The sequence below is a fragment of the Thunnus albacares genome, chromosome 4 (genome assembly GCF_914725855.1).
Source record: "Thunnus albacares chromosome 4, fThuAlb1.1, whole genome shotgun sequence".
Classification (NCBI taxonomy): domain Eukaryota; kingdom Metazoa; phylum Chordata; class Actinopteri; order Scombriformes; family Scombridae; genus Thunnus; species Thunnus albacares.
In genome coordinates this window covers 34,120,669-34,130,348 of record NC_058109.1, presented here as the reverse complement: position 1 = coordinate 34,130,348, position 9,680 = coordinate 34,120,669, and the positions used below count along the sequence as shown (strand labels likewise).

The window sequence follows — 9,680 nt, the reverse complement described above, 5'->3', positions numbered from 1 at the left end:
GAAATCTCTGTTATTGGCAGCTTGGTGTATCTTTGTGGGGAGTGACAATGTCAGAGCCTATAGAGGCCAAATATCAACTTAACAATATCAGCTGTATATATTCTACATTCACATAATAATCCATTCAGTGTGAGTTGCCTGACTGAAATGTATTTGTTGCCTGAGCATGAAAGTTCATTATCACTTGGCTTTAGAAATAGCAGTTTGACAAGCAGATTCTATTCACTGATGAAGACTGTGTGATATGGTTCAAAGGTCTAAGCTACTGAGTGGATTAAGCTGTGAATTTTTCTGTCAAAGTATTCGGTCCTGCTATTATAAGTTTACCTTATTTTGAGTAAATAAGAGTTAGCTTGCTAGCAAGATATCATTAATTAACAAAAACAAAATCACTGCTCAATAAATAATTTCAGAGCTTCCTATCTCTGAAAGAGAATCTATTCTGATTCTGAAATGGGCCTGTGGTGTCTGATTGATCATGTTCCTTACAGTATAAATTCATTAACAAAGACCATGCCATTGGAACAGTATAAAAAGTAGATTTATTTGGATTGTCGAGAGGGTTCAGGATTGGATGAGGATAGTGTATGGTGGGCTGGATGGGGGTCGAGGAGAGGGATGAAGGGGGTCAATTGCTGGGGGATGACCGGGGACCAAATGGAATCACAAAGAGGCTGGAGCGTCTAGGAACCCGGGGGTCGAGACTCAGGGTGGGGGACATGTCTTGATGAGCTTTCTGCTTCGTCATCCCCCAAAGTTAACTTCACTGGACTAAGTGAGAACAGGCTCTTTGAATGTCACTGAGGTAGATATGGAATCTTGGGAAGACTAGCAGTCAAGAATTTTATTTATTTAATTTTAACAGGTGGTCTGGGATTTCTTATTTAGAAGCGGTGGAATCGGCTCCAGTGTGGAAGAATTGGCCAGAGTACGGTTAGGAATGTGGGCTGACTTTGTCGATGTGGGGAGACAGGTTGCCTGTGCGGAGAGTTTGGTTGTGGGCCAGGAAGTGTGAAGTGAGGGGCGAACGTTTGGCATAAGATGTGGTTCGGACTTACAGATAACATGCCGAAGTGTGCGTGAAACAAGGCTAGGTATGTAACGGGTATAGGATGGACCCAATAGCAGCACAAACGACACTGGTATAAACTTTGCAGTCTTTATTTCACATGATGTCAAGGCAATATTAGCACGGTCGGAGAAACACAGTTCTAATGAGTATGACTCCACCGGAAATTGAACCCCGATCTTCCACTCCCACAGCGGACAAAGACCAGGGAACAGGCAGGCAGAACTCAGAGTCAGGGACAGAAGGCTGGTGGGTTTACCGGGGCAGAGATGAGGAGCGATGGTCGAAGACAAACTGATCAGGAACCAGGAAGTCAGGCCAGTGAAGAAAGCAAGATGACTTAGCATAGTAGCGTAGACAATCTGACAAGGAGGGAGTGGGCCGAGGCAGCTTATATACTGGCTTGATTGCAGATGATGAGCAGGTGGGAGCGCCAGGTGAAGGTGGTTGAACTAATGAGGGGTGTGGCAGAGCAGAGAGTGAGACTGAATGATTGGATAATTCCCACAGCAACAGGTGAGGGGGAGAGCAGACTCTGACAAGGTATGGTGCCCCTTAGGACAGTTTTATGGAGACATTTGTTGGGCTGGCGTAGACGTGTATTGTGGAAGATTTAATCTTGAGAATGGAACGGGTGACGGTGGTGAAGCAGGAGAGGGTCAGGAGAGGGTCAAGACCCAGAAGTGAGTGGCCGTCCGGAGCGGTGGTGGAAGTGGAGGCAGAGAGGAGCAGGAAGAATCTGGCTTTGTTGTCAGTTCGGGGAAACGGGATTTGTATCCGGAGTTCAGCCTGGCCTTCAGTCAGGACTGAAGAAGTCTGGGCTCTGTTGCAGTAGGCGGCGTTGCGACATCATCGATGTGCAACGTGCGTTGACCCGGCGGCGGGAAATAAACCCGGAGGAGTGGGAGGATTTGAGCTGCTGGCGAGAGAGTTGATGGAAGTAGAGTCTGCATAGAGTTGGAAAGTTTGTCTTTATCATCGTTTCGTAGGAGTGGGACAACCGTCTCCTTGAGAGCTCGCCGGAGGTGAGCAAACATCCGGTTGAAGATGTTAATCGCTTGGAAAAGAGCCATGTCCGAGTGGACCATTGCGTGGATGCGTGTGGAGCATCTGGATACCAGCTGATCGGAAAAGTAGCGCCTGGAGGAGAAGGGTTCCATGTGGATGTGGTGGTGAAGGAGATATCACGTTGGTACTGCTGGATCTAGTCGTGGGCGGTATGCTGCCGAGGAACATGGATCACGGAACCAGGCGGGAGGTAAGCGTTTGCGATGCAAGCGTGTCGTAGGTCGTGTGAGAACTGAAACGAACGGGAGAGAAAGGGGTTAGACACGATTATATAGGTATGCACGGATGATTGAATTAGTGAGAGAGAGGGACGTGGTCTTGTTCCTGAACCTTTGTTATAATAATAACTCCATTACATGATGATTGTCCTGATATTAATGTGACTTCATATATGGTGAAATGAAAAGCACATCCTGACCTCTGCATAAGATCAACTCAAATTTAGACAAAAGATGTGTCTGCCATGGCTTTTGATGAGTACTGCACTGCTTAGCTGCTATAACTGCCTGCCCAAAGTCCCTACAGGTGGCCAGCAAAGGTTAGCCAGTATAATTACAGCTAATAACCAGTATAGTTACAGCATATTGGCCTCCTTTTAGGTTCACATCAGTTTACATGATTTCACTGTGACCTCCAGCCCGGTTGAACCTCCGCGGACACATATGTGAGGACTAGACTTTCACCGCGTCTGAAGTTGCATGTACAAAAAGTTGCTGACTCATCGTCCATAGGGATACTGTCAAAGTATTGCAGTTGATGAAGGGGATGATGGGTTCTGGTTCAGAGATCTGGTCTGGAGATTGTATTGATGTGTAGTATGTAGAAGGCAAACATCCACATGTGGGTGTATGTATTACTTTGGGGAGAGGGGTTATTGAGAGCACAGAGAGCTGGGAGGTGGGGGAAGTGACAGTTAATTTATTCCATATGATCCATCCCACTGTGAACGCATTTACCTTGACAACTGCTCACAGACATAAACATAATGTACAGGAGGCCGCACCTGGTTTGGGTCATTGTTACATTTTCCTGCGTAAAATACACATTACACATAGCAGGCACTGTTGTCATTAACCTTTATATAATCAAGAAAGCTTGATTTTCTTAGTGGAATATGCCTGTTCAGCTTTATTTCATACATTCTTACTGAAAGCTGCCTGGTAAAACTACAGGCTTTTGGTGGCTACTGAGTAGCTGAAGATTAGCAAATGTTACTTGAAACATTGCAGTCAAGTAAGTGATCATGCAAGACTGTCCTCCCAAGAACAACTAAGGCATCAGTTGTTTCAGAAATAGACCAAAAATGCCATGCCTTCTAGCAGATCTAATAATTATGATTCTTGTTCACAGGGAGCAAAGTAGTGTGACCCCTAACCATGTTGTATTTGTGTCTAAACCTAACAAAACCTTAACCATTGTGTTAAAAAAAATTAGAAAGTAATTTTAGTTTTGAAACAGCAATGTTGTCAGGTCAGTAGTGACCAGATCAAAAAACACTTATGTGTCGTTCTGGAGGGCATGGACCAACAACATATTTTCTCATTTACTTTGTAGGATTTGTGGGATCATGCATGACACAATGTCCCAGAATAAGAAAATAATAAATGAGGTAGAGTGATCCCATCATTGAGGCTGTTATTTATTTGTGTTCATAAGACAAAAATGTAGCTTCAAGCCTCACTCAGCTTCAAGCCCATCCATTCCCACAAAATCTATAACATCTGTGCACTATAGTTTTTCACAAACATTACCCAAACAGGAGTCAAACAGTGCATTTCTTGGGGACTATTTTCAGCTGCGGATTGATACACATTTGGTTCCATAGTGAGTATTTGCAGAAGCAGAGTAGTGTGTTAGGGATCGAGCTGGCAGGCATGGGGAGACACAGGTGGATTTTCAAAAAAAGAGGGTTCTATTTACCCAAAAAAGAAAACAATATACAAATATGAAACAAAATAAAACATAACATAACAAAACATAAAACAAAAGTTCTGGGCCCATAAATGAGGTCACGAAACAGAACTAAACTCAGGCAATGACAATTTAACATGAACTGATTAGAACTGAACAGACCTAACACACTCATCAGACCACTGTAAAAATAAAGGGGTAAGAAAAACATGAGTCACTGAAGTACAATTACAACAACACAGTACAATTTAAAGCATTAAGAGTCAACAAAAAAATACCAAAAAACTAATTTAGTCTAAAGAAATAAACAAAAACTAGGAATCACATTTCCCCCCATTATGTGAAGGGAGCTCGGTATAGTCTGATTGGCCACTTCCTGTATTTAACAGCTCTGCATTTTTGCTCAGGCCTGACAACACGTCGCTCCAGCAGTGGCAACCAGCAGCAGCACTCTCAGCACTGGTAACTCAAAAGAAATAGATTTTTAAAACAAATTAAGACAAACTAAAGTTTGGACTGTACAAAACTTAACTAAATGTGAATGATACAGATATGTGATGTGCATGAGGTCAAAAGGTACAAATAAACAAAATTAAAGACAAACTATAGAGAAAACTGGATGTGTAAGTGCAGGAGGGCCACTGACATCCAGATCAGTTGTGTGGTGGCAGGTGCGGCCATCACATGTTGTACGTAGGGTTAACTTGAAATAACCTACAGTGGCTGTGTTCATGGTAATGAAGGAGCATGTAACCAGTGTGGCTCAGTACTTGTTAGCAGGATCAGTTAATTGATGATCTGAGTGTTTCCATTTCCATAAAATTTCAAGAAATTTAGCCGATGTAGCAATTAATAAATAAAAATCAAATTAATAATGTTTTAAAGCTGAACAATATTTTCTTATGCTTCTTAGATATGATGTAACAGCTGTACTAGATACAGACAGCTTAGATAGGCTTCACCAGTGGTTCTCAAAGTGGGGTCCAGGAACCCCCAGGCATCCTTGAGGGGGTTCCAGGAGGTCCCAGGAAAAAGGGGAATCATTTATTTTCACCATAATTCCATCCATAAGTAACACAATGACAGAATGTGTGACTATTTTGGTCATGGGTTTCATACACTTTCTGTAATAAAAAAACATCTAAAAGCAAAAATCTTATCAGATAGGGGTCTGTGGTCTAATTTGTGTCAGTTTAGGGGTCCTTGACGTGAAAAAGTTTGAGAACCACTGGGCTACACTGTGGCCTATTCTAGCATCACATCTCATCATCTCAACAATGCAAGCTAATGTACATCATACTTTGCCTCAAAACTTCAAATACATCTGTCAGGGGAAAAATTTTGTACTATCACAGACACACACATGGTAGAATCAAACATTATGTGAAACCCTGAATTAAGAAGCCAACACATTTGACATTACAGCAGCAACAATAGCAGTGAGAATAGCTCAAGGCTAATGCTAACGTTTAACAACACTGAGCTGTCTGGATGTGTTTACTGGGGGCATTTTAAGTCAGATTAAATTATGTTACAAGACAAGGTTTTACTTAATTTATTTGCCAGTTGTATGTGTCTTAGTACCTGTCTGTTAGACCTCAGAAATTAACATTGAAACATGTTTTTCTTGCCATAATCATTCCTCCTGTTCATACTGACTGATTAGAAGATCCCCTCATAATGCACTTTAAATATAAGAGATGGGGGACAAACTCTACTACAGTCCTCCTTCTGTGCAAAAATGTATTTAAAAGTTTATCTGAAGCTAATGTGAAGCTTCAGTATCTAAATGAGTCAAATCAAGTAGATATCTTTCAACATTACAGTCTTTTTAGTGCCAAAGTCCCTCTTTTTGTTACTATTCTTCCACTGCAACTCAACAGGGAAACACTGTCCGAGGAAACACAAAGAGGGAACTTGATGCTAAAAAGACTGTAAATGTGTCAGATATCCACTTGATATGACTAACTCAGACTGATGAAGCCTCATGTAAGCTTCACATCAACTTTTAAATGCATTTTGCACAAAATGACTGTGTGAACACATTGAGGATTTTGGCTCCCACCACTTACATTGAAAACATATTTAAAAGGGATCTTTTAATGGCCAGTATGAACAGGAGGAATGATTACAGCGAGGAAAACCAGTTCATATGGAAACCTGACTGTTGTTTTAAGACACACTTGAAAAATTGTGAACTCGTCCTCTACATTGAAATTCTGTTATATTCCTCTCCTGTGTTGGCCACAAAATACATAAACAAACCAATCACGTGCTTGTTCTGTTGTGTCCCAAAGACACCAATGTTTTAGTGACCCCATTTAGAATCACTGTGTTCTATAACATCAAGTTCCGTGCACAGGAAACTGTGTATTATACTTACACATGCAGTATCTTATCAGTGTTCCCACTGGCTTTATGGTGTTAAGAGAGGCTCAAGATTACACGCTGATGGCTGGACAGGAGGTGCTTTATATCTGAATTGAGTTCAGTGAGCCAGGACTGAGCAGATTGTCGGGGCTGATTAATTGGGTTTGGGGTCTGCAGTAAGCTGTGGATGTCAGGAGCTGTGTAGAATCTCTGTTATCTATCATTTATGTAGACATGATGATAGATACAGCATGGGGTGATGAGTGTGTGCTCTGCATTATGTATGTCCAAGGGAAGACTGTTTATCTTGGACCTGTGTGTGTGCGTGACTGAATATGTGTGTGTGCCCACATGTTCTACTTCTATCTACAGTATTTGCTTGCCAAGCAAATTGAGGCACCTCAGCCTGCACAGGCACACCAGTCTTCCACAGGGAAAACACTTTTCCTGTTAGAAGGGAAACAGCGAGACAATGTGCTGCTCATACTCCTCCCTACTCATTTGCTTTGAACACATCGCCTCATGCACATCTGCATAATGCATCCACAGTTTATGGAAACTACAACTCCTTAACTGACCACTGTGCAGGAGCAGGAAATGATAAAAGGTTGCTTCCAGATTTGTGGAGCAAATGCAAAACAAAAGCTTTGGGAAATGAATATATTCAGTACTGTATAAATAGGATAGAGGGACCATGGGCCTTAGATCTGAAAATATGCATGTAAGCTGTATTAATAAATCATACCAAAGGCAATATTTCTGTAAACCAGCTGCAAAATGGCTCAACAATTGTACGATATAAATTAGCAATAGAGAGAAGCCAAATTCTGGATGAAATAGTAGGGAACCTGCACTTTTCCATCAAAACATCATGAATTTAAGGGTGTGGTTAGCTTATTGTAGCATACATATTGGAAGCAGGGGGAGGGAGGGAGGCTGGCTCTCTCTTTAGTGAAAAAATATGCCTCCTAAAAGGTCAAAAACTCACTTGTTAACATGTTGTCTCATTTGTTTAATACATATGCACAGAAATGTAAAAACAACAATTTGTTCCAAACTGTACACAGAACTCCCCCAACAACCACAAATTGTCATTTTTAAGTTTTTTTGTGAAGAGATTAAACAAACAATATACATTAATAACATGTTAATTAGTGAGCTTTGAAGATGTTGGTAGGTGAGCCAAGCTAGCTGTTTCCAGTCTTTATGCTAGGCACATACTTTCCAAAATGTTGATATAATTCTTTAAGTAAATATTCATCCCAGACCCTGGTTCATCTTATATTGCTAAGTTTTAAAGAGGTTTTTTTTTTTTTTATATATAACTGAAATATTAGCGCTAGCAGTGTGTATGTTTACTTACTCTGTGCCAGCAGTATCTTTATTGTGGCTGAGTAATTTGCATTATTCTTCATTTGGTATTTAAAATACAGACATGGTTGCAAAGAGGGTAGAAGTTGCTTATCAAACATGAGCAAATACTCTTCTGTTCATTATTTTGCACAATGAACTGTAGTGACTATTTTTTCTACCTGCTAATCCAGGGAACACTTTTTTAGACACAAAAATAATGTATAATATTTAGCTCACAAACAACTTTTAGAAGACCTTGTGGGAAAAGTAAAAGTAAAAATGTTAAAAAGTCATTGTGTTGTATGACTGCCATAATGTTTAAGGCAAGTCCAAGGTAGCTCCTACATGCATGCAGATGTTCCCTCCTGGATTGTACTCTGCTATATATCAGCACTTAACACAATGTACAGTACAGTATGTTGGCTCCACTAGAGACATGTCCAAATTCATTGTATGGATAATTGTCACATAGGTTCAAGAAAAAAAACAAACTTTAAATGTGAACAATGTTCTCATCTGCACCTTGTCTCTGCATTGTCTCTTTTTGTTGTGTTTCTGTGAAGATTTGGCAGCTCTACCAGGCGGTCATCAGGATATCCTCTTCAGAGAGCCAAGGCCTGAGAACACATCTGTGGGCCATTATATACCACGTGGTTGGTTGTGTATGTGTGTGTGTGTGTGTGTGTGTGTGACTGTAAGACTTCCCCCTAACTACCAGTAAGACAAGTTTGAAACAAAGCTAACAGTATTCTCCATCTCTTGCTCTCATTACACCTCTTTATAAATGTACTTTGTGTTAGATTATAGCAACATGTAAGAGGAAATCATTTATAACACAGGGCGAGGAATTTCCCACAACAGCTTAACTTTCTGTTGTAAATGTCATAAAGCTGCTATTCAGCAAAGCCTTCTGACTTTAATTCAAAACTCATGGGATCATCAGTCAAACAATCTATCGTTATGTAAGTGTAGCATTTAAACATGTACAAATAATAAATGCATTGTTTTTGATTCATTATTACTATTATTATTATTACAGTGAACAAATGAGGCTGTGACTGAGATGTTTGTCAGGATTTAGTGGAAAATCTTGCAGATTGCTTTATAGCACAAAACCGCAAGACATGTCTTGCAGCAGATGTAAGAACAGTTTTATCTTCTCTCATCTAAACATTTGCCCATTGCAATTTAACAGATCTAGTAAGTGACTTTTTTAACTCTTATTTTTATTGAGTCAAAAGCCAGCTTTAATGTGAAACGTTCACTAGTGCTGCAGATTCAACTGAGAATCAACAGCGAACTCACTTTCAAGCCTTTTCTATCTCTGTAGTTCATTGGAGTGTATAGCTGACTCTTCACAGCTCTTGCTAAACCCCCCATATAGAAATGTAACTAGCTGTTCCTGGAATGCGAGACCTCCAACACCAGTTATATGTTTCAGCCAAGGGCGTAGGTTTGGTTTCAGAAAGGGGGCCACAATGAAGTTATGAAATATGCTATTTCTGCTTTAAGATTACTAGTGATACTACACTATATACTATAGCTAGTAGTATAGTACTGATATTTGCATTTTTCTACAAAGAGCACAGGACTTTACTGCCTTACTGCATGATTGATGCTCAGTTCTAGCATCTTTTTAGTAGAATATAACCTGGTATTAAATATCCATCCATCCATTTTCTATATTGCTTATCCTCTAGAAGGTCACGGGAGAGCTGAAGCCAAACCCAGCTGACACTGGACACTCACACCTATAGGCAATTTAGAGTCATCTATTAACCTAAACGATAGTATTAAAAGATATAGCCCATGAGATACTGCACCACTCGCTGCTGCTTGTTAAGTTTCTTGCTGTATAATAATTGAAGAGGACTCAGATCAGCATAATAACATTTTTATCAACTTTCAT

The 9,680-nt window shown here is 40.4% G+C and overlaps 1 long non-coding RNA gene across 1 annotated transcript; it reads left to right on the top strand.

Moving 5' to 3' along the window:
- The first annotated feature begins 1,560 nt into the window (after positions 1 to 1,560).
- LOC122980786 lies at positions 1,561 to 8,789 on the top strand. The gene is made up of 2 exons (XR_006403085.1): positions 1,561 to 2,327; positions 8,335 to 8,789. It is a non-coding gene; the product is annotated as an uncharacterized LOC122980786 (long non-coding RNA).
- Positions 8,790 to 9,680: the final 891 nt, after the last annotated feature.